Source organism: Cupressus sempervirens, chromosome 2 (assembly GCF_028749045.1).
Source record: "Cupressus sempervirens isolate cs-2001-9-10 chromosome 2, ASM2874904v1, whole genome shotgun sequence".
Lineage (NCBI taxonomy): Eukaryota > Viridiplantae > Streptophyta > Pinopsida > Cupressales > Cupressaceae > Cupressus > Cupressus sempervirens.
The window spans coordinates 396121642-396144655 of NC_143119.1; the positions used below are offsets into that span (position 1 = coordinate 396121642).

Here is a 23014-nt window from a genome sequence, read left to right on the forward strand (position 1 = left end):
TTTAATTTTATCTTCTATTATAACTAATATATTAAAATTTTCCTTAAAACATTTTACTTTAAAATTTAAAATTTTCAATAATACAAATTATTTTATATGTAATTATAAACTTATCACTTTTTTACTTATCCAAAAAAAAAAAAATATTATAGAATAGAAACTATTATCCAAAAAAATAATAATATTATAGAATAGAAACTATTCATAAGAACTATTCAAAAAAATTAGGAACTATTAAAAAAAAACACAATACAAATACAATAGCTAGTATAAACATAATAATCTAAATAAAATTACAACTACCCTTTAGGGGCGGTAAGAAATCTGACAGAACTGACATGTCAGAATTGACTGGACGTAGCATCCCATGGAAGTTTGGAACGGCGGACTGACACACTCCGGTAGCCGGTGCCAAGACTAGGTATGATATCTACATTCATTCCGGAGCGCTTCCTAGTTTACGCCAGGCTGGCATGATGTGACACAGAATATGTTCTGATGAACAGAAATTTTGATCCTCTTCTTACCGAATAAGTTAAATTTACTATTGGCGGTGTACTACTTGTATCGACTTTTGGGGAAAGTGAGCATTAAAACCCTGGTTCGATTCTTGCCAGCTGCTCAAGGATTTGTTCGACCAAAAACTTACAGCGAAACGCTCCTCTCGGTACGCTTTTAGCTCGTTCCCAGCTATTAACATCAATTCCTGTTAAATTTTTTTCCTTTTCCTCCTTGGGTAGATGTAGAAATTGTATTGAGGCTGCTAGATGAAAACAGTCTGTGTTTTTAGAACAACAAGCATCCTGACCGAGTGAGATGCTTTTGAAGAGACACATAGGAGAGGCCGGACATAATTTGGAGGTTTTTCCGTTGATTCTTTCCAAGGGTCGATCGTGCCACCATTAAATGTAATTACAAGTCCTCCAGTTCTTTGGCTTCTTTCCTTTCCAATAGGGTAAATGTTGAATTCCTTGGCAAATCATTGTTTTGTCTGTGCCAAACCTTCAAATATCTCATGGAGGCGAGTCCATATGTGCATATACCCGCAGAAACGCGTACTCGTACATATACGATACGTTTGAATTTGATCACGGGTTGTTTGGTTATGTTTAGGTGTTGGCCGCTAACGCTGTTAAAGTGGATCTATAATGTTTACTGGCTTCCAAAGCATGTCGGATATAGTATGCGAGATTTTTACCATCCAGTTCGTGCTCTTCTCGAGAAGAAGCCTAAGAAGGCATATAGTGAGAGCTTCAGTGTTTTGACTCTACTTCGTTCACTACGATTTACTTTTGTTGTTTAATCCTCTTCAGTCTGAGACTCCGTTGGAATATTTAAGTTTTATAAAATGTTATTAGTTATTGCACATGGGGTTTGTATTCATTCTGCTTGATGTTAAATACTGGGGAAGACGTGGTTAGGAGGAACAGATATACGCTGTCTTCTAATTGATGGTCAGAGTGGGTGGCATGCCTTGATAAGCAAAATAAAATCTTTACTACCACCGAGAGTTTCTCTATCAGTAGAAATTTTACAGACAAGCTATGCAATGGGATTGGTTATTTGAATCTTCTTTTTAAAAGCATTTTGACATTCAGCTACGATGGTGAGTATTTTTTGTCGAGTGAGGTTTCCATAGTTGCAGCGTATCTGTCTTTTGCTAGAACTTTAATATTAGACCGTTCATTGAGAATGTGAGGAATTCAGTGACTGCAAGTTGTGGTAGCCCTCTTCAAGATGTATTTCGTACCTGTGGCTGAGATAGTGTATCCCAACAGTCTTACAGATTATATGATTTACGGTTATTGCCTTGCCTGCAGAGTGGACAAGTCATTGTGTACGCTGTCTTACTAGAAAAGTATGTTTTGAATTTGGTTATTGGTGCCAAGCACAGGAGATGTGTCGAAGACAATTTATAATTTATGTAAGGGATGAGAATTGGCCATACAGGGTTATAGATCCTACAATATGCACTAGAATCTTACAAGATAAGACACAAAAAAAATATTACAGAGATGATTTGAGATTAGTAAATAACTTACTTCTTTTCAAGGCACATGATAAGATACGTATGTATAGAAAGCTACCAAGGCTGAGGGTGTATCCCCCCAATTAGGAAAGGTACATGTAATGCATTCTTTATGATCTGCCTAGATTCTGATGAAGGTGTTACCAGATGCATGGAGCATGCTGATAATTCTCATGTTTGTTGTGTGCCTATACAAGATGTCTAGTGCAAGTACTTATATATGGTCAATGGCTAAGTGCCATGTCTATGTTATTAGTTGTCCAATGTGTATGGTCATGTGGAATGTGTGAATAGAATGTCATCATGTGTCAAATCTAGATGGTGTCATATCTTGTGGCATGGAGCATGCGTGGTGCCAAATATTAAACATATATGGAACCATTTCCTATGGTATGAAAGCCCACCAAGTGTGGCACGTGTATGCTGATGTTTCTTTTTTGGAGCTTATGCCATGTCTTGCATATGTATTTGTAGTTAGATGAAAGCATAAAGCATGTGTGATGGGGTGGATGGCTGAAGTGTGTAGAGTATGTATGGTGTTGCACAATGCCATTGGAACTTCTAGATGTGGTGTATCAAGAACTCTTGAAGCTTTTGTAGTTGCATAGAGAGTTGGTGAAATTGTTGTGTGTGCAACGAACTCTTGGAGTTTGTTTGGTTGTGAAAAATCTTTGAGGTTAGCTTGGTTGCATGTGAAGCAAAGCTTCTAGGTTTTCATCTATGTACAAAGTCACTGTTGACATTGTGCTAGCTTGAAAGGGAACATGCAAGGTGTACATGGAATATCGATGACTTGTTACAAGCCTATGCTTAGTTCATTTGTCCTTCTCGAGGAGTAATGACTCTTATTGTGTACTTCAAGGTATAGAGACAACAATGTATGTGGTTACGCAAGGCATGATTGATACTAAGTGTAACAATTTAGGGTGAGCCAATTGAGTGTTGCGCATCAATTGTCGATGGAATGATAGTCTACACGGTGTGCGGATATCATCAATGTTTTGCTGCATTTATTTGCCAATTTAGGGAATGCCTAATGAATTGCACAGATTTGGCATAGAACATTTGACTTTGAATGATTATTAGGGTTGCATTATTTGAATAAAGACTTGTTGGGATTGATTTGTAAATGAATAGTTCTTGGACCTTGTGTGGTTGCACATAGAGTTGCTGAGATTGGTGTGTAAGTGAAGAGTTCTTGGAGCTTGTGTGGCTATGGAAAATCATCAAGATTCACATGGTTGCTTGTGAAGTAGAACTGGATGTCTATCCACGTGTAGTCATCTTGACAATGTGCTAGATTGTAAGGGAAAACACAAGGTATGCAATGGATAGTGATATATTCATAAGAAGCTATGATTAGATTCTTTGTCCTTTCTCAAGGAGTAGTGACCCTTATTATTTCTTTGAGGCACAAAGACGAGAATGTAGGTGCTTGCGTATGGCATGATCAATAGTGAGTGCAATGATTCAAGGTGACATGATTGAGTGTTAATGAGTCAATTAGTGATGGCATGATATCATTCATGTTTTGTGTATATCATCAATGTTGTGTTACATGTATTTGCTTATTTGGGGAGTGCCTAATGAATTACATAGATGTGGGGTAATGCAATTTGACTTTGCATTTACTCTCTTATGTATAGACCGTTTTCCTTTTTTTGATCAAGAAATGGTCATTACAGTTAGTTGTGAGCTCTTAATGAATTGAAACCTTCTGCCTCTTAAAGTGAGAGCGCTTCAATTACTTATGCCTTTTAGTAGAGAGAAGATGCTAGATTTATTACCTGGTTTATCCAGGCTCAGAGAGGAAGGCATTGAAGAATGGGTATTAACTTACAAGGAATGAACATGCTGAAAGTTTCTGAACTTATTTTATTAGAATCCTCCATTTCTTGGAAACAACATTGTGAAGGAAGAGTGCTTTTTCTTGTGGGCTACCTTCTTAAAAGTATTGTTGTTCGCCATTTCATTATTATTATTTGGTATTGTAGTAAGAAAAATTACATGATCGACCTGAGCAAGTGTAGGATGGAAATTCTCCCCTAGAAGCATTTGAGACTCTCGGCCAAAGGTTTTCTACCCAAGGTTTTTACCATTCTTGTCAATCTTCATTCTCTCTTTTATAGGATTTTAAGTCAGGCTTAATGTCTATTTTATAGGGACCTGTATTTAATAGAGGGCATAATTTATTCCTGATATGCTTATAATTTGTGCAAAGAAAACAAGAAATGCTACTACCAAGTTCATTGGATTTTAATGAGAAAGATATACCATGAAGCTCAACAGATACACAATTAGGAAGTCACAAAGATGGTCAAGAGATTATAACTCTTGTTTTTATTTAAGGAATGGAACACCTTGTATCATCAACTTTTATAACATTCCCTAAAGATTTCAACACACGAGGAAGCAATAACTCCACAAGGGGAGAGACATTGCAGTTTTCAATCCACCTACAAGCCAACTGCAAAACAAGCTCTTTTGAATTAAGCATAAGGTCTCATGGGAAGTACTTGGACATGGGCTATCCAACTTTCTAGAAGTTTTTAACATTCACCAACTTTTTGCATGTTATCATTTTTGGAGACAACAAAGAAAACAAAAAAAACCCTTTTGCAAAATGATGTAGAAATTCATGTTCAACCAAAGCTTTTTTCACCCAAACAAAATCAATTCACTCATCAAAGAAAATAATACTATGGAGACTTTGGCACCCTTTGAGTCCTTGTTCTTTTTTATCTAAGTCCAATTGCATAGTTTTTTTGGTCACCAAGGAGACAGTAGAGGGAGGCTCAACTTTTAAGAGAGGGTAGAGGGAGGCTCACCTTAGTTTTGCAACTGCTTTACCCAATGGTTTTAAGGACACTTCTATGTTTAACTGCAAACACAAACGAGATACCTTTCAATTTTTTAATTTTTTTTGATAGGTAATCGACCGAAACCTTGATTATTCATCATTTATTTATTATTATTTGTGAAGATTAATTATTATTATGTGTTAAGCTTGAGTAGTTTCGAACCCAAGACCTCCCCGATGAGAGGCTCACAAGTTATTGCTGTGTTGTAGGCTCTTGCCTACCTTTCAAAAACTTTTATTGAACGGTTATTTTCTTTATTTTCCATGTTATTAACAGTTGGATTTTATGCCATTTTATGTTAAATGAAGCAAGATTTATTGTTACCAATGTTGTTTTCCAAAGAGCAATTGATTGTTGAGAGGATTGAAACTAGTACTAAGTAGGAAAGATGGCATACTTTGTTTGACTAAACAAATAGTAATAAAACCTAGGACCAAAATCAAACATCCATAACTAGACAAGAAGATTGAACTACAAACGGGGGACAAATTTAAACCAATAATACACACATGGCTTCTTCTTGTTCCCCCAACCCATACTTGTTCAGATATGAGGATATGAATTTGGAAAAGCCACAGTATTTGTAAAGAAATTAAGGAAAGTATTCTAAGAGTTCCTTGGGGTGGTGGCAACACTAAAATTCTATGGTATATATCAACTATATTGGATGTTGAGTTGCAGAACTTTTTCCAAAAGAAAAGAGAAAGATAAGTAGAGAGATAAGAAAATGGACATGAGTTCAAATTAGGCAAAACCATAAAATTGCCAAATTATGAAGATGATAAGTACAATTTGAAAGAGTAAATTCATGGTGCTTAAAACGTAAATTGAAAGTCAGATAGACGAAGAATGCGGTGGAGTACTAGGGAATTTCAATTATAATAGCTCTTGACTTTAGCAAATGTCCATTTTTTTTTGAAGACAGTAAAACAAACAAATTGTACGATTGTGAAATGGACTCTATCAAATGGGGGATAAAGGCACAATTAAAACACTAGAATATCAAGTAAAAATGCAGTGAGAGTAGAGGATGATGAACTCTAGTCTTAAAAAGATTTAGGACTGATGCTCAAATGTTGAAAATGTAATAATAATGGGGACATTTTCTTAGATAAAAAATAATGAAAATCTAAATTTAAAGACTATTCATGTCATGAGCTCCAAATGATCATAATGGTGACGAAGTGTACAGAACTAGATAAGCCATCTTGGTTGAAATCAAATTAGAGAAATCTACTAGCTATTTTAAGGGGAGCTACAAAGACTAATTGTGTGTGCAAGTTGAAATTAAAGAACACATGATGCTTATCAAGGTGTCAAATATGTAAATAATCAAGTGAGCCGAGTGGAGGTGGAGTGGTTGTAACCACTAGAAATAAGACCCACCATAATCCCTTGGAGTTTTACAACCACAATTTGACAGTTTCACTCAGTTCCCTCCAAGTTCTTTGGAATTTACCGGTCAATATTATTGTATGTACACAATCCATTTCTAATGCTATTAGCTTTTGGATTCGATTACATATGCTTTTTTAGTATTAATGTTTCAGATCACACTCTGGGATCCATCATCAAGATGCAAGAGTGAAGGAATAGAAAAGTAAAATGTGCAGACAAAGCCTCACAAAAGAGAAATAAGAAGTTAGCGTGTTTTCTTTTCTACCCATCCCTTCTTATTTCTCTTTTCTGAGGCTGAGTCTGCACATTTTACTTTTCTATTCCTTCACTCTCTCATCCTGATGATGGATCATAGAGTGTAGTCCAAAACGTTGATACTAAAAAATCATACACAATTGAATCGAGAAGCTAATAGTTTTAGTGGTCGGTTTTAGTTTGGATGACACTAGCACTAGATTTGAGGATTCCTTCTTGATGCTCGAAATGAAAGGAATTGTCGCATATTCTCTGCAAATGAATTGGTCAGAAAAGTCATATAGTGAATTCTTAAAAATGAAAAAGTAAAAAACGAAAAGACTTTAGTAAAGACATGAGTTAAGGATTTTCATTGTATTTGTTTTGTGAGCCGCAATGGCTTTCAACAATGACTTTCAGTGATAAATCTGCAAATAGTGGATTTGTGAATAGCTTTCAGCTCAATCAGCAAAGTCTTCCTTGAATCTATATCTTCATTACATCCAAAGATGGCAGTAGGCTTTTTGTATCGAGTGATTGATCCCGCATCAATCTATTGATTGGAAAGTTTCTCCAGAGTGAGCTTTGACATTTTTTAAAGTTAAATATTTCTAATGTATTAATATAATAATATATATGTTTAGAATGCCATATGTAAAATTTAATATTAGTAATTAATAGTGTTAATCGAGGATGCGTCCCCAACCTAAAATTCCTCATCCTCCTATTGGAAACCGTATTGGAAACATTTTAGGAACTTGGGGACAGCTAGGAGGGGATGCCCCCACCCCACCCTCCTTTAAAAAAAAAATTCACAGGAATCATCACAAAAACTTGGGGACTTTGGAATTTCTTTTTGGGGACACCTGTACATCCTGGAGATGGTGGGGGACGCCTTGGAAGTCCCTGAGATAGATGGGTGTTCCTGATGAGATATGCAACATCAACATTTAAAAATAAACATTTTTCTTTTATAAAACTCTTTAAATTTTAAAGTGGACCCCTCCTTCCAAGTTCACCCTAACATGCTTATTATTGTTTGGTAGTTAATTCTTGCTATTTGTGGTCCTTTGATTAGCATTTGACTACATTGAATTAAGAATCGTGAAATTAAGAATGTTGTTACAATCATGCTACATGCTCAGAATCGTATAGAAGATCGTTTGTAAGGTGTTGGAAAAGTTTGAAAAGTGCAATACAAACCTAGAACATGCATTTTATGTCATTTTGTGGCAATACATCACAGGTCCTTTGTGGAAGATATGGTGAATATTGGAGTTTGCATCTATTGAAAATTTCAGAATGTGTATATTTATCTATATTAGAGAAAGACTTAATCTTCCTACATATATGTTGGTGGTGCCCTGTAGCCCTGTAACCAAGGGACACCACATTTCATTATGGTATAATTGTAATTATATGATATAATATAATAATTATATAATCTAGCAATTATTAATATACTATAATTATTATTATATAATAATATAATAATAATATTTTCAATTTCATGTAATATATAATATAATTATTGTTTTTTTGATCGGTCATCGTTTTTGACTAGAGCTTTGAACCAGTGGGATCACATTTTGGGGGACCTTATCCCCCTAGTGTATCTTGTCGACATCTAATTACGCAAAGAACATATCACTCAAGATTCACACCCAATACCATCAACATCGCCTTATCGCTCCTCCCTATCCCTCCACATGAGCTCCTTATGGCTCCTCCTTATCACTCCATTCAACCACCTTATCTCCACAAATTACCTCCTTATCGCTCCATTGAAACCACCTTATACCTCCCTATTTTGTGTTGATGTCTATGAAGTGAGATTTTGGTTAGGCATTTGTTTGAATGCAGGTTCATTTCCCAAGACGTGGGCACGATTTGTGAAGGGCATGCTGTAGGACGCTAGTTGTCACTAGGTATGATATTGAGACTAGTCACCCTCTGAATCAATCACTTCCATACTGTGTGAGGGCACCTTTTTTGTGTAATGGTAGTGTAGGGATCAATGTGCAAAGGGTGGCGACAACAAGAACACAAGTCTCCATGCAGGCAGTGAGTCAACATGTGGCGGTCGACAGTCAACAACAATCTGAAGGGGCGACATGAGGTTCAAACAATAGGCCTCACATCAATGAGGCTCGTGACTTGACCATCACATTGTGGGGTCATTCCCATAATATAATAATTGTTAACCACGACCTTTATGTTATCTATGTGGACCTAAATGAATTCGACCATAGCTACAACAAAATCTACACTCCCTCTTAGCTAGGGAGGAAACCCTCTTGATAACTTATATTTGTCCTCCTGATGCTAATTTTCAACACTCTCTCTTTAGCAAGGGAGGCTTTTTATATTAGGTGGAAATACATTAACTAATACAATATCCAACATAGTGGATGTAGAAATTATCTTTATGACATAACATCAGATATCACCATATGTGCTATCCACCATAAAGAATAAGGATTTCTACCATTATGATATGTCGTCGGGAACTATTACAAGAGTCTCTCATTGTAATGAATTTAAAAGATTACCTTTATGGCATGTCTTTAGATATCACCATGTGTTATCCACCATAAAGGATTTAGAGATACCCATCATTATAGCATGTTGTCAGATATCACCATATGTGCTAACGGTGCTATCCACTATAATGGGTTATGGTATGTTGTCGGATATTACCATCTGTGTTATCCACCATAAAGGATATAAGATATCTACCACTATGGCATGTTGTCAAGTAGCACCACATGTGTTACCCATCATAATGGATTTAAGATATCTACCACTACGGCATGTTGTCAGGCATCACCATGTGTTATCCACCATAATGGATTTAAGATATCTACCACTATGTCATGTTGTCAGGTATCATCACATGCACTACCCACTGTAATGGATTTTAGGAAATATACACAATTAATGCAAATTACTTTATGAGACGTGAACCTTCATTGTGAGATCATGACCTCACAATGAAGATAACAATATACAAGTGTCTTATCATTGTGAGATTGTCATCTCACAAGGGTATTCATATCACATGTATAAGAAAATCACCATATACTCTAACGTGTTGTTGTTATGATATCTACCATGCACCATATCAAAGGATGGTAATAAGGGCTTACCACTCAATTCTCCTACACAGAGAGAATGCATTGATTAGAGATTGTACCTCAAACTTCTCCCTCACAGAGAAAGGTTCATTAACAATTCTTCATGATGATGTGGCTTTCTCTAAATAGATGTCAACTTTTTAATGTCTTCGTCCAAGGTCGCTTATGATGAAACGTCAAACTCCCTCTGAATGGAGAATCCCTCTTAATAAGATCATCATTTTCACTGCTTTGATTACTATAAAAAATAGCTAAGATACCAATGCGACATCTTGGAGGCTAGAGGCAAAAGCGGATACAGACAGGTGCTGGAAGCAGATGGGTGCCCTGTGAGTGGCATTAGGGTAGGGTGCCCTGTGTGTGCCACCCAAATGGCACTTACAGGCTTTCGAATGCATTCATATGCCTACACTCGAATACCACTCATAGGCACTCGGATGCATCCAGATGCTTGAAACAAACATTTGGATGCATTCGGGTGGCACCCAAGAGCATCCACAAGCATCTTCAACTAAAATCCTTCTTTCTTATCCTCTGATGTAACTAAAGTCCATTCTTCCCCTACGCTTTTCAACAGTATTACTGAACGCATCTTCTAGAGGTTGTCTTATTCATTCTGATTATCTTAATTAGAATTATTTTCAGTTTTGTGCTAGAAGCAGCATGAGGATATCATCTTCCTTTTAATTGTACAAAAGAGCTTCTGTATCATTAGATGAAGATGCCTTTAGTGTTCTTTAAATGCATTGTTTTAACATAGCACTCTTCTTGATGATTAATAATGGTGATTTGTGCTGTTTATGCTAGTATGTCATTCACTTCCATTGCATTTGCAATTCAAACTGAGTTAAATGTGCTGAAATGTTTAAGTTTTATCAAGATTTATATTAGAGGAATCCAAACTCAGTGGTAGGATTGTAGATACCTATTTGTGAAGAAGACATGCTGCAATTTAAAGGAAATCTACATTAGCCTCCTTCCGATCCTGACACTAGTCTACTGTCTTATTATTTATATGATTAGATAATCAACGATAACTGTTATTGTTCACTTGATATCAATTGCTTATCTGTTCTGTCTGAGATCGATCATATAATAATTTTCTGATATTTCGATTATCTGATTAATATTTCCTTGACAAATTTGAGGTGCAATAAATACCCATTTTTTGATAAGTAGGAGATAATTTCCATAGCAAGTCAAATTGTGATATTGCTATTAGGATTTAACTGTGTAGTTTTTGAGTCAAACTCTTTGACCCATATTTCATCAGTAGTGATTCAACATGAATCCATCTCTCATGAGAATAAATGGAACACTGAACACTCATTGGATCTAGGTCATGCTCATAGCTGTGAAGCATTGAGACTTTTAACTACAGAGTTTCCTCCACGGTTAAACCTACTATGCATGCAATCCCATTTGCAAAACCTTCACCAAGTGTTGTGCTTGATGAATCATTTATTAGAAAGCCCCTTAAGCTCATCAATTAATAAGTAGGAGATATTTCTATAGCAAGTCAAATTGTGATATTGCTATCAGGATTTAACTGTGTAGTTTTTGAGTCAAACTCATTGACCCATATTTCGTGAGTAGTGATTCAACATGAATCCATCTCCCATGAGAATAAATGGAACCCTTAGCACTCATTGGATCTAGCTGATGCTCACAAAGGTGAAGCACCGAGACTTCCTTGGAGGCAATGATGTTGCATGCATATATTCTAATCACTTTTCTAAGCCTCTGCACATTGTAGATGTCTATTTGTGAACAAATAATGTAGATCATCTTTTGATCTTGAAGGTAAGAATAAAGACTGAAATTACTTATCTTATTTCTTTGCATATTGATATAGATATTACATAGTATAACTGTAAAATTAAAAAAAATAAAAAAAAAAATAAAAAAAAATAAAAATATATATATATGTTATATATATGTATGTATATATGTATATACATATACATATCCGCATCTCCCCCTTCCCCCTCCCCCCCCCCCCCACCCCAAAAAAAAAAAAATTCCGCATCCCGCATCTGCTTCGGAATCTGCTTTCAAATTGGTAACTTAGAAAAATAGAATTCATTTTGAAGTTGATCAAACAAGGAGTTACACAGGCTATACTGTCACATGAGCTTGTTAATACTCAATTTTTTTTTTGGCATTCCCTCTGTTGCTCAAGCTCCAGTAATTATGATATCCTTCTCTTGGAAGAAACTGATCTCAAGAGAAAACATCTTGATATGATTCTACTCCATCTGAGTCAATATGACCAAGGTCCTTGGAAGTCAAAATAAAGTAGATCCTCTAGCTGCTCCCTCTATCGCGAAAGGATACCCTTTTCACATAGTCCCAGATTCCCAATCATGGAAGATATCTTGCTCCAAGAGACTCTTATCATTTGACATGATTCACATGCAGTTGAAGATGCTAGATCCAAGACCACCTTGGTCCTATTGTCATAAGGTCAAGCCCTAGACCAAACAGTTATGTGACCATCTTGAGGTTTGAACAAAATCTGCTCACAGTCTGCTCCCTCTCGATGGAAGAGCCCCTTGTCTTTGTTTCATAATCTCATATGCTACCATCATTTGCAGAGATGCCTCATCAGTATTCCTAATGCACCATTCTTCTTTTCCTGCAAGAACAACCTCAAGGACCAAAGAAAAGAACAAGGCAACTAGCTCTTATAAAAAATAAATAAAGGTAATACCCAATATATAATAATGAGAAAATACTTATCTCATTAGTCAAAAGAAAATGTTTATCAACATCCTTCTTGATATAAGCTGCTCCAATCAAGGTCATGTCTTCTTGACAACATAAGATCAATTTCAAGTCACTTTCATTCTTCCATAGTAGACGAATTCAATTTTTGTAAAACTTATACTGATGGTAGTCAATACTGAAGAGCACACGATTTATGATTATATTGAGGGGGGGGGGTGTTGGTGTGAATCAGTGTAATAATAATTTTGCCAATTTAAAACTTTTATCCACACAAGTAACTTCAAATAGCTTTAAATGCTGAAACCAACAATTATGCACATGAACATTGACACTATGATTTTACGTGGAAACCTGATGCGAGAGAAAGCCATGGAAAATGATTGCTTTATCTATAAACTGTTATTTTACAAAGATTTCTAGGCTCCAGCCTACTAGAGGCTCCAACCCCTATATTTATGAGCACTGATCCATTGGAAGCTCCAACTCCCACACTTCGTAGGCACTGACCTACTAGAAGCACCAACCCCCACTGTTGTCTTTGTGAGCACCGACCCACTGCACACAACTTCTTTTCACTTTGGTAATGTTGCTAACTCAATTGATGATGGACACTTTAGCACACAAATCTTCTTCTTATCGTTGTATAGATCTTTCAGCACACATCCTTCTTTTGTCTTGAAGTCAGCCTCCAAAAAAATCAATCTATATATATATATATATATATATATATATATATATATATCAGGTTTAATCTGATTATATATTTTAATACCGTTCAAATATATATATATATATATATATATATATATATATATATGTATGTATATCAATATATTAGATTCAATACATTTGAATATATATCTTCTTATTATACTTTTATAGTACTCACTTCTTCTTTGACTCTCTTTACCCTTCTTGATTCTTCTTTCTTTTCATTCTTCTATGCTGACTTCACTTATTCATTTTACTTCATTCATACTCATCAACTTCCTATTGCTTACTTCATCTTCTTACATACTCTTCTCGCATCTTATTATTGACTTCCCATTATCATACTAACTTCACACTTTTTAATTCTCTTCTTTTCTGCACTTTCTCTTCTGCTTCATGTACTTTTTCTTCTATGTCATACTTCTACACTTCAGTATCTTCTTTTCATCTTCCACTCTGTGATACTGCTATTAGGATTTAACTATGTGATTTTGAGTCAAACTCATTGATCCATGTTTCATGAGTAGTGATTCATCATGAATCCATCTCTCATGAAAATAATTGAAACACTTAGCACTCATTGGATCTAGGTGATGCTCACAAGGGTGAAGCACCAGGACTTCCTAGGAGGTCACCCATCTCAGTACTACTCTAGCCTGAGCGCGCTTAATTACGAAGTTTCCTCCATGGTTAAACCCAAAGCTTGCAACCCCATTTGCAAAACCTTCACCAAGTGTTGTGCCTTATGAAACACTCATTAGAAAGCCCCTTAAGCTCATCAATTGATAAGTAGGAGATAATTTCCACAGCAAGTCAAATTGTGATATTGCTATCAGGATTTAACTGTGTGATTTTGAGTCAAACTCATTGATCCATGTTTCATGAGTAGTGATTCAACATGAGTCCATCTCTCATGAGAATAAATGGAACACTTAGGACTCATTGGATCTAGGTGATGCTCACAGGGGTGAAGCACCGGGACTTCTCGGGAGGTCACCCGTCCCTGTACAACTCTAGCCTGAGCGCGCTTAACTACGGAGTTTCCTCCATGGTCAAACCCAAAGCTTGCAACCCCATTTGCAAAACCTTCACCAAGTGTTGTGCCTTATGAACCATTCATTAGAAAGCTCCATAAGCTGCCTGAATTTTTTTATCCTCAAACTTCAGATGCCACCACAACTTCAGATTCCACGATGCAGGATCACTGTTCGACTCTCATATGCATTGCTGTGCTAGTTTGCTGCATATATGTTTGACTCCATTGTAGCATCTTCATTGCTGACTCATTCATGGAAACTCAGGATGACATAGACAAGATTTGATATGAAACCCACAACACCTCATAAGAAGTAGCGATATGCCAAATTTGATAAACTCTTTAATTTCCAACTTTGCTTCTTTTCAACACTGATTGTTGAAGTGTCTTTTAAAGGTTGTTGATGCAGACTCCAAGACTTTCTTTATAATAATGAAACCAAAAACACGGTCAATTTATTTGTTGTTTTTCATCTGTTGTACTTCATTAATGTAGGATTGACTTTGTCCTGTGTAACAACAGTTCTCTTGTGAAGTAGTTAATCAGAATCTTTTTAACTGTTATTGCCATACTAACTGTATATCTGATTTGTTCCATCCTTGAGTATATCTAACCTTTCTAAGCATTCCTTCCTTGTGGCTTTTACTTTTATCATGCACTTCATGAAAAGAACTTAACTTTGCCGCTATTCCTTTTGGATCTTCAACATGTCCCCTTAACATCAATGAGTAATTTGTTTGTATAAATTTGGCATCGCTAATAATATCTCATCTATCTCTCTTTTTGTCTTTGCGTCATTGACATCAATGACAACATTCTAACAGATACCACTTATGTGATAATGAGAGCTTATGATCTACAATTTAGTCATATTAATTCTTTCTAATGTGATGATTCTTAGATCATACAACCTATAAGTTAAACAATATATGGTATCAAATATTAGATTGATGCAATAAATATCTCTGACATTTAATATTGGAATGTGACTTTTATTGATTTGATGAGATGGAATAAATGTCAAGTAATGATTTAAAAGAATGAAGAGGACTGCCTTCTTTTATTGTCTTACATGAGTGAATAGAGTCAATAGACTCTAGTAAAAATACTTCCTATTATCTCTTTGTACTTATAATCATCTCTGCATACTTGACAATCATTAATCATATCTTTCTAAATATTAACCTTATCTATTGCATCGTTATTCTTATTGTTATCGATCCCTCATCCATGTGTAAATAGTGGTTATTAGCTTTACTAATCAGTGCTAGATCATCATTAGTTCTTATTATCATCCTTAACATTAATATATCTTTTCTTGTTTTTGACCATAATTAATGATTAGTTATTATTGTGTTTGCCTGTTACTCAGGTAGGATTGCTGATCAGCGCATTTAGTCTTCTACTAGAACTTGTGTCTCTTTAATCCTTAATAATGAATCATTAATTCTGGATTAGTTTAGGTTGACTTAATTCATTTGTTTCTATTGAGATTTGACAAAGCCTATCCTTATCCTTTGTAAATTTCCTAACTACAAAATCACCCTTTAATAAGGCAAAGGCTGACATTCATTCCCATCACCACTAGACTGTCAATTGAAGTAGTGATGAGCAACAAAGATTGACCAAATTGGGTGATCCTTGTCGCTAGTGACCAACTAATGACAACTGCTTTATACGACATATAAATACCATAGTTCTTGTCAATTAATCTCATCAGCTCTATTTTGTGTGTATTCATTTGCCTAGTTCGATAGCATTAATAAATCTGATGATAAATCTGCAATGAACTCAATGATAATCTACTTGCATTTCACCCATTAGGCTCAACATGAGCATAGAAGTCAACTTGGCTTGTACAAAAATAAGAAGGAAGCCCTCAAACCAAGATTATTGACAGACCCATATAAATATTCATCATAATAAAAGATAGTTGTATTTGTTTCAATGAAGGCTTGTGGAGAAATAATACAACACACCTTGCTTGAAATATTAATTTTGATATATGGAGCTTTCTATATGCTTGTTTTGATCAGTTCCTTAGTTAACTCCAACAATTATTAGCTGTATCACTTGGATCAATCATGGGAAATTATCTACTATTACGATAATAGATAGTTTCTATTGTCTCTGTTTAGTATTTAATGGTTATCTATTGTAATCTCTTGTAAATATTAGAATGTTTCTAATATTTAGTTTCCTGTTTCTAGAATAGATTGTTTCCTAAGGAAACATCGTTCGGTCTCTTGTTCAAATTTATTTCTTGATCACTATTAATATCAAGCAAATATTTTCCAATTACTTTGTAATATGGTATCAGAGCCAATACTCTAAATTTTTTCGAAAATAATTATAATATTTTGGTTGAAGTTATTTGCCTTTTAGTTTCAAAATTATTTTTAATGCATATCTACTTCCAAAACCTTTGATTCGTTTAGGGTTTTCTGCTGAAAAAATCACGCGATTTTTTCAGCAACTCGCGATTTTTTCTGGGCTGCAAAGTCAGGCCCTTCTGTTTGCAACTAGCATGACTAAATCCTTTGAAAATCGAGGGTTATTCTCCGCTGTTCACAGGGAGGTTTGTTGAGTGGCATTTCTCTGCAATTGATCCCCAAATTTTTTTGCCACTCGCATCCAGATTTCTTTGAAAATTGAGGGTTCATATTATGGCTTGTATTTTACCATTTAAAAAAAAAAGTGCTCTTTTTTTTGCAGTGTTTGGATGCCTATAGGGTTTTTACAAACCTATGGTCTTGATTTGCGTCCAAAATCAACATTTTTTTTGCAAATCCGTCATTATTTTGGGTTGTTTTGTAGCCATGGCCTTTTTGGTTGAAACCCTAATTTCTATACTGGATTTGAAATTTGTTTAAAAATTCTTGGTGGGTTTTTCAAGAGCTCAATTGGGTTTTTACAAACCTATGGTCTTGATTTGCATCCAAAACCAACTTTTTTTTGGAAATTCATCATTATTTTGGGGTTTTTTTGCAGCCATGGCCTTTTTGGTCAAATCGAAACCCTAATTTTCTATACCAAATCTGAAATTTGTTTAGAAATTCTTGGTGGGTTTTTCAAGAGCTCAAATGGGTTGTCATCTATTTTTCGGGTTGTCTCAATTTTCGTGCCTCAGTTTTTGAGGCCAACAGATCTAGAATCCGACAACATATTCTTTTTGGGTTTTCCGAGCTCTCTTTTGGGTACCTCTTCATTTTTTTTGGGTCTTCCGCTTTTTTGCCTTGAAGTACGTGCCTTCATATATTTCCATGCTTTTCCATTGAAAAATGTGCTATGACATCTTAGACTAATATTTTGCTCGAGGGAAATCAGAAGTTCAACGGTTGCAACTATGGCAATTGGAAACAACAGATGCTAACGAACTTCGAATATTGCAACAATGATCATGTGGTTCTGGGTACTACAACTTAACCTAGTAAAGTTGGTCCTGATCAAATTTCATATGATCAGCATAATTGGGAGGTGGTGATGATTCTCAAATTATCCATAGGTGATGATCAACTCCCTCAGATTCCATCCAGTGAGACAGCTGCCGAGATATGGGAGCATCTCAAGACACTTCATGAGACTTCAGACAAAAACAAAGCCTTCTTTCTCAAGAACGCTCTGTTTTCTATTGTCATGGATGAGCGAAAATTGCTCTAGGATCACCTAAATAGGATTTAGGAAATCCATGACCAGTTACTTGCCATTGGACGCAAGACGGAGGAAGAGGACATTGTGGTCATAACCCCTAGGAGTTTACCCAAGTCCTACGAGCATTTTTTCGAGACTCTCAACATCACCTCTACTAGTGTTGATTTGAAGTTCATAGATCTCTGCACACTTTTGCTTCAACAAGATTGGGGGAAAAAATAGTTTGGTTGCAGTTCCTAATCTCCCTCCACAGAGAAAGCCTTTGTTGTTGAATCTTTCAAAAGGATGAGGGCAAGTCTCATTCACAATAGTCTTCTTAGCAGAGGTCCTCTGCTCCAGCTTTAGAAGGTTCTGGGAAAAAGAACATTCAATGCAACTTTTGCCACAAGTATGGGCACATGAAGGTTGAATGTTGGAAGCGCTTAGATACCCTATCTAAGCAATCTGGTTCACAACTCATACCGAATAGTGCGGAAGACACTGAGTAGACAGAATCTGCCTTTTATGCCTTTTGATAGCTTCATGCTCTGGATAGATTTACCATTAAGGGAGGGTATTACGATAATAAATAGTTTCTATTATCTCTGTTTAGTATCTAATGGTTATCTATTGTAGTCTCCTGTAAATAATAGAATGTTTCTAATATTTAGTTTCTTGTTTCTAGAATAGAATGTTTCTATTCTTTACAATTGTTTCCTAAGGAAACATTGTTCGTCTCTTGGTCACTGTTAATATGAAACAAATATTTTCCAATTACTTCGTAATATCCACAACTGTCGATGTTTCTCTTATTTGTTGATACAATCGAATTCACCAATGAAATAGGCCTCTGACCTCATCTTAGGTCGTTGAACAATGAATATTAATTTTGTTTTATGGAGCTTTCTGTATGCTTCTTTGGATCAATTCCTTAATAAACTCTAACAATTATTAGCTGCATTGCTTTGATCAATCATGATTATTTATTTTGCATCTTATGAAATGGTTGGTAAGTTGTCTACAATTGTCAATGTTCCTTTTATTTCTTGATAATAGATATAATCAAATTCACCAATGAAACATGCCTCCATTCTCAACACAAGCTGTCGAACAATAAATATGGATTATGCAAATATGGGAGGAACCATAATGCCAACACAAGTCAATGAGTCGCTGATGTGAATATCTTAACTGCCAAGTCAAATAGAATGTCACTAGTATCAGATTTCTCTTCAGATTTGGATCATTATTCTATCATAGGTCTCAATAGAGATTAAAACTTTGGTACAAAGTGATAACACGGGCTTCACAATATACAATGTCGGTATTGTGTGGGAGTGCGAGTCTTTCAATATCTTTTCATTATGCTAATCATTGCTTACCAATAACATTTCCAATAATAATCATTAGGATATTTTAAGTTGCATATGCTAGTCGATTATATTGTAAGAGATGGCACGATCTTGTAGATCTTCAGCAAGAGGATCATAACTACTGTGGCAATCTCCACGTGAGGCTGAAGGCGGTACCCAATATTTGATCTGTAAGTGTGGTAGTGGTACTCAACATATTCAATCCAACATCTACAACGGTTGATTCTATAATCCTTTGATCATCATCATATGGACCTTATTCCTAGTCTGGAATCTGTTCCACTCCAACATCATGTAGGATGACATGTGGGAAGGGTTCTTCCATTCACATATCCCCACCTGCAACTGCTATTTCCTGCCTTCATTGCATGCAGGCAATTCTCCACAACATGATGAAGAGGAGCGGAACAAACGTTTTGATTTAGGATTATGCAAATTTCCAAAGAAACACACAAAAGTGGTCAGAATATAGTTCAAATTGCACCAACAATCAAAGTAGAGGGAAGATGGGATTGAGCAATTCCAGAGAAAGATGCAGTCTCAATTTCAAAGAGCAAGGAGACTCCAAAAATGTCATTTGTTTGTACATAGATTAGGCTTTTCAAGATGGCTTCTATTCAGTTCAGTTGAGAATCTTGAGATTATGATTTGGTTTTCATCTGACTGATACCTATCTTGAGTGCTATTCAGTTTAGTTGAGGATCTTGAGATTATGATTTGATTTTCATCTGACTGATACCCATCTTGACCAGTCACTGGATACGTATTGACAACTAGGGTTTCAAATCTGTACTGTCAATAGAGTTGACATTGTTTTAGAGGGATAAAAGATGCAATTTATATCCTATCTAACTTCCAAGAATAAGTTACTCTGCATTTTGTCTTTCCTGAGTGAGTGTAACATAAATCCTGAATTTTTTAATGTATGAATTTATTCACTATATTCTATCTTCATGTGAAGAGATGGTCTTGCTGATGGATCATCTTTGGACAGTGGTGCTGGAGGACCAGGAAATTGCATCTGTAGTTTGACTGTTAATAATGACATTAGTGCTATTGAGTCATGCAAGTGTCAACCTCAAAGTATAGACGTTCTGAACAGTATTTACTATTTCCAGTGTTGTTTCTGATGTGGAACATTAATAATTAGTCAAACACATCAGAATGACTTTTGGAAACCAGTCATTTCATCTCCTGTAGCAGGCTATGCTCAACATGATAGCAAGCCTGCAGTGACCAGCAACACGTGCTCATGGAAGCCAAGATAGTTTGCAGCTCCCATTACGGAAACATGCTCAAAATGATGCTACTGGGGAATCTGTTAGATTACAGTTGGAAACAGCTGTCTTGTTTTCTCCACAATGAGCCTTATCTCCATATTACTGGATTTTCACTGAGAACAGCCATTGCAATATTCAGTTCTGTTCCAGAGGAGCTACAATGAGGAATATACTATATGGTTATGCCACAGTGATGCTATGTGCCATCTTTGATGAAATTATGCTGGAAATAATTATACGTGTATAGTGTTTAACCTGTTCCTGCTGTTCTTGGACAAAAGGATCTAGAATCAATGCTTGTGTCTGAAGAAGCAACAGCTGACAAAGTGCTTGTCTTGGTTAAAAGCCAAAAGGTCAAGGCAGGGAGAAGAAATGTCAGGAATATAATTTGATTTAATTTATGTATTGATGTCTACAGAGACCAAATTGGTCCTTGGGACTGAGAGATTATATGCATAGAGGACAAGGGGAGTAAAGGCAAATAACCCAAGAAAACCACAAAAACATAAAGCAAATAATGAAAATGAAGTAAAAGAAAAAGGCAAAAAAAATGATATGAATTTAAAGGAAAAACAACTAAGTAATATACCTTGACGTGCATGACTAATAATTTTATTTTTTTGATTGGTAAAAGGCACAGGGCCAAGATATTGTACATAGGGATCTTTGATCCTTGAATTGATTGCCAAATTTGTGTTTAACTTTAATCTCATTGCCTTTGTTGAATTTTTTGATGCTTTTATTGGTGTTTCTGAGTATGCTTTTGACGCTTCCTGAAAAAATCTGAGCTTTGACTAAGATCCATTCTTAGTATTTTTGAAAAAGAATAACAGAGAGCTTGTTTATTTTAATCCATTTTAGTGATTATATTATAAAATTTCTCAAACATGTTATATTAATTTCATTAATAAGAATAATTATCCGGATCAATCCTTCATCTGAAAGCGAAGAAATTTTTAAACTTTCCTTTATAATGAACAAATAAATAAACTCCTTCATTCAGCGTCCTTTGTGAGTTTCTACTATAAGGGAACTTAGATGCAAACTTTTCCTTATTCTTACTTTTTTTTGGAATAATATGTTTATCTACTTTCTAGTCATCTACTCAAATTAGAGGGACTTAAAATACCAGTCTTCTCCAGACAGACAGGGAGAGCTAGATCTCCAGAGGGGGAAACTGAACAGTAGGGAGGTCACATACATCAGCCAACCAACCACCACAAATCTTGAGAATGGATAGATCCACAAAATTATTCTATCCTTGACACCATTCAATTCTAAGGATACAATAACAAAAGGGGATGCATCCTTTTACCCAAGAGGGCCAAGGGAAAATCTGAGAAAATCCAAGCTGTCTTGAATTTGATGATTAATTTCAAGTTTTTAAGCGATCTAGATCAAAGAATTGCAATGGCTAGCCATATTGCAAAACAAAAGGACCAATCAGGGCTATCTAAGACAGAACCAGGAGAAAAGTTAATGGAGGGTGAAGGAGAGAAAACACCAAGGGAGAAAGGCTGCAGGGAGAATCCTAGAGAAAGAAAAATCAGAAACAAAAGGGAGAAAGAACAATGGGAGGAAAGGTGAAAAATGTAATCAGAGAGACTATAGGTAACTTCTAAACAACATTCAAAAGCCTTACTAATCTAAGAAGGAAAAGGAACTAAGAACAAGGAAGGTGACTAGGCCAAAAAGCATGACAAGACAACCAAGACAAATAAGACGCATGAGATAGAAAAAGGGACGGGAAGGGGGGAGAGAAAGACCAACCAAATAGGATAGAAAAACCCGCAAAGCCTATGTATGTGTATGCTGATAATCTCAAATAATATAATTCCAGATTATCCAGAACACACAGTCATAGAACAGGAAGGAATATTAGAACACAAATTGAGGGGGAGAAGGAGAAATATTAAGCAAGGATAACCAGACATGGCCAGCTAACAACAAATTCTAAAGAGGAGCAAAACAGAGAGAAGGACCACAGGAAAAAAAGACTGAGAAAAACAGGGGAAGATGCATGATAGAGAACAGGGGGATATTGTTATGTTTGAGATCATTTTCTGCTTCACAAACATACAATACCTTCCTATTCTGCTATCAGATAGAGACCCAATGCATTGAAGAGGAGGAGGAGGGTAGATTATGAAGTTTGCAGGCTAACAAAACTAGGAAGGGGCAGCAATAACAAGTCAAAAGATGCCTGACAAGTAGGTAGGAAAGAAGAATATCAGAGTACTTGGCATAAGCTGCAGACAACATCGAGGCATAAGGAATAATCAAAGCAACTAGCTGCAATAGGCCTAAAAAAGAATATTCTGAGGGGGAGATGAAAACATTGAAAATTAGGCCGCTTATTATCACTTTAAATACTCGAACTTAATAAAATCAACCACGCTAATACTTTCAAAGTATACTATCCTGGCTATTTGTTTTAAAATTACTACGACTATAACCTTTCTTTATAAATACTGTGATGTTCTAAGTCTATACTTTCTTTGTTTTAGTGCTGGCACACCATCATTTACATTTTCATTCAATTTCATTTATTCTGGAGTAAATATATTTACATGACTATAAATTTCCACAAATTGA

At 35.6% G+C, this 23014-nt stretch overlaps 1 protein-coding gene across 9 annotated transcripts in view; it reads left to right on the forward strand.

The window, feature by feature from the left end:
* The first annotated feature begins 326 nt into the window (after positions 1-326).
* Positions 327-23014, forward strand: part of LOC149572805 (bHLH transcription factor RHL1-like) — a 60665-nt gene continuing 37977 nt past the window's right edge. For 2 of the 9 annotated variants that reach the window (XM_089813882.1, XM_089813887.1), the window contains exon 1: positions 422-667. The gene's annotated coding sequence lies outside the window, so the exon portion shown is untranslated. Of the gene's footprint in view, positions 909-23014 lie in introns of all 9 variants that reach the window. The other 7 variants (XM_089813885.1, XM_089813880.1, XM_089813878.1 and 4 more) reach the window with 6 other exon arrangements.